Source organism: Nematolebias whitei, chromosome 21, assembly GCF_014905685.2.
Source record: "Nematolebias whitei isolate Nwh7 chromosome 21, NemWhi1, whole genome shotgun sequence".
NCBI lineage: Eukaryota > Metazoa > Chordata > Actinopteri > Cyprinodontiformes > Rivulidae > Nematolebias > Nematolebias whitei.
The window spans coordinates 34,758,416-34,762,024 of NC_056518.1; positions in this window are offsets into that span (position 1 = coordinate 34,758,416).

Consider the following 3,609-nt stretch of genomic DNA (forward strand, 5'->3'; position numbering starts at 1 on the left):
GGTCCTGTTGGCTGCATGGTCCTGTTAGCAGCGTGGTCCTGTTAGCAGCCGTGGTCCTGTTAGCAGAGTGGTCCTGTTGGCTGCATGGTCCTGTTAGCAGTGTGGTCCCTGTTGGCAGAGTGGCCCTGTTGGCAGAGTGGCCCTGTTGGCAGCGTGGTCTTGTTGGCAGCGTGGTCCTGTTAGCTGCATGGCCCTGTGGGCAGCGTGGTCCTGTTAGCAGAGTGGACCTGTTGGCAGAGTGGACCTGTTGGCAGAGTGGACCTGTTGGCAGTGTGGTCCTGTTGGCAGACTGGTCCTGTTGGCAGTGTGGTCCTGTTAGCCGCATGGCCCTGTTAGCAGCGTGGTCCTGTTGGCAGAGTGGTCCTGTTGGCAGCGTGGTCCTGTTGGCAGCGTGGACCTGTTAGCTGCATGGCCCTGTTAGCAGTGTGGTCCTGTTTGCAGAGTGCTCCTGTTGGCAGAGTGCTCCTGTTGGCAGCGTGGTCCTGTTGGCAGCGTGGTCCTGTTGGCAGCATGACTGTGGTTTCTTGACTGGTCCGGGTCAGTCTAAGCCCTCTCCCTTTGGATCCTGCGAAGCATCTGGATGTCTTTGGGCATGTGCTTTACCTGTTTGTGTGAGAGAGGCTGATTAACGGCACAGAGAGGAAACACGCAGGTGAGATGAGGAGTGACACCAAAATGGTTCGAGTGAAGGAGACCAGTTTTGAAAAAATGAAAGTTCTACCAAAAAGCAGGAAGATGCATTCAGTTGTTAATGGTGCAGTTTTATGAGCTTCACCTCGTTAGGGCTACAGCTGAATGTGACAATCTGAGTTTTGTGCCTGTTGTGTTTGTGCTGGATGATCATACTGGGAAGTTCAGTGGTACAACCGAGATCTGCGAGTGTCAAGCCAGTTCAAACATCGGCTTTACTTTTATAGGAACATTAGTACGACATTCAAAACATTTCACAGCTTTTACTAACTCCAACAAACTGAGTTTTCATATCTGCTCAGTTATATTTATCATATCTGTGGTAAAGCAGTGTTGCAGGTTGGCCTGGGATTGCATAATAGTGATGATGTCATGTGTTCCTCTAACTTGCTCTCTGTTTTGACTCTGAATTTTTGGGTGTAATTATTACAGCATGAACAGATCACACCCAGCTCCTGGGAAACTTTGGACATGATCCGTACAAAGTGTTGTCACTGTAGATGGAGTGTATGTGATTGTGTACCTGGCTTTTGTTACCATTTGAAGACCTCCATCCATCCACTCTCTTTACTTGCTTCTCCTTTCCGGGTCACAGAGAGCAGATGTCTACATCCAGCAGTCACTGTGCAAGAGGCGGGGTCCACCCAGAACAGGTTGAAGTCCATTACAGGGACACAGCGACAACCATTCACGCTCTCACCTATAGGGACAACCAGTTAACCTTACGTGAAGGTTTCTGGTCTGTGGAAGGAAACTGGAGTACTTTGAGAAAGCCTACAGGTGCATGGGGAAAACATGAAAACTCCATTGATCCTGTGAACTTCTCTCTCTGAGGGGACAGCTCAACCAACTGCCTCACCGTGCCGTCCATCATTTCAGGGCCTTTTCTGGTACACTCACATAACTTGCCATGTCCTTGTAAGAGCAGTTGTTTCACACAGAAATGAGATCTTTTAGGCTGTGCATTGTTGGTGCACCTTAAAGATACTTGGGGATGATCAGGACATGGTGATTGGTCTTCTAATCTCAAGAATATGCATGATTTGGTTCTAGAACTGCACCGCTCAAGGTGTCTGCATGTTGGAGCAGCTCTGTGACTTTCATTTTGAGATTTTGCTTTTGGAAACTTTAATTCTTCTTTTTCTGGATGTAAATCACATTTTTTGGATGATTGTTTCCTCTGGTATCAGATGCTGTGCAGCTGGAAGGATTTTTACTGAAACTTTTTTTAGTTTTGGACATTTGTTATGATGCGTAACCATGGCAACAAGGCAGTTTTCTACAACAGCAGCAGCTGATTAACATCTCAAAAGCTCAAATAATATCTCAACTACAGCCCCAAATCTCAAATAAGTTGAAAAGGATGTTCTGTGGACGCATTCTCATCTACCTGCCAGCTGTGCTCGAGTGCCTGACCACTGAGATCCTGGAACTAGCAGGAAACACGGCTCATGACAGCAGAAGGACAGGATCGTCCCTCGGTACCTACAGTTGGCTGTCCGCAGCGACGAAGAGCTCGGCAGACTGCTGGGAGGAGTGGCCATCGCTCTGGGAGGAGTTCTGCCTGGCATTCGGACGGTCCTACAGTCCAGGGGAACCGAGAGGCCAGCCGAGTCTGGGTGGACGGATCGGACGGCATCTGCAGCCAGTTTCTTAGGATCCACTGTGGGATGGACCTTTACAAGAGATCCTTCCTGTCTACAGCATCAGCATCTATAACATCTCTTAATGAAATAAGGATAATGAGTTACTACAACAAATAATTTCCCTCTGGGATTAATAAAGTATTTTTGAATTTGAATTGAATTTGAATTGAATTTGGTGCTTGTCCATGTAAATGCCAAATATGAAGAAAGACAAATGGAGGGATCACGTATTTTCAGACTTTTTCCAACAATGACTCACAGGGAAGAAGAAATGCTAACATGAACAGTATCCAACAACTAACAAACAAAAACAAGTTAGAGAAACTCAGTCACTCTCAATCTTTGATGCTTTGAACCACTTTGGCCATGGCTAACTCAGACGAGTTGACGGGGGAGAGGGCGGACTCCAGAAACCATTGAGCACCATCAAACTGGTTGACCCACTATGTGAAGGTGCAGTTTATAAGACTGAATCTGTTGCAGCTCCTCGGACTGATGGAGTCTTTTGGATGAAAGACGAAACACTTCATCTAAAAGACACCGTCCAGAGGACCTGACTGAACTTTGTTGGATTGTTTACCTGGATTATTGAGCATGAACTTTGAAGATCAGTCACATGGGTTTTATCCATGCCAACCGTGTGACCGACTACTTCCTCAGCAGGAGAACTTGGGGGCTTGTTTGTGGTGGCAGCATGTAATGGTAACGTATCCCTAACACACTCTGATGTCTCCTTTAGTTGTGGGTCGCTGTGACAGATTATTTGTGAATAATAAGTTCATCCTCTAATTACAAGAACTTTGGAAGGCCTTTTAAGTTTCTTTATGAAATGGTTTCTTGGGTTTACAGACAGATACTCAGCTCTCCAATAATTAACCAAAAACCTCTCACAGCCACCCAGGTGGGAGGGTGGGGTGGGGTGGCGTGGGTTGTGTTCAGACCTTTGCCCGCCCGGTGATGTCAGTGTGCGGCTGTCTGGTAATTACATCCTGCCGTAATCATCAGCTCTTCTCCTTTAAATGAGTCACGGTCAACATGGAGGTTTGATGTTTTACATCAGCTACTCTGTAGATCCAAGCAAACCACATCCATACGAAGGTCTTAAAGAGGACAGACGTGACTTTACATATGGTGCACGCTTCATGAGCTGCAAGCCACATGAGCTGCTCCATGTGACGAGGTTGGCCAGTTCAGTTCATACTGGCTGCAACAAGTTTGATTTAATGAAAGTTACACTTAAAAAATCAAACAAAGAAATGTTATCCTGAACTAT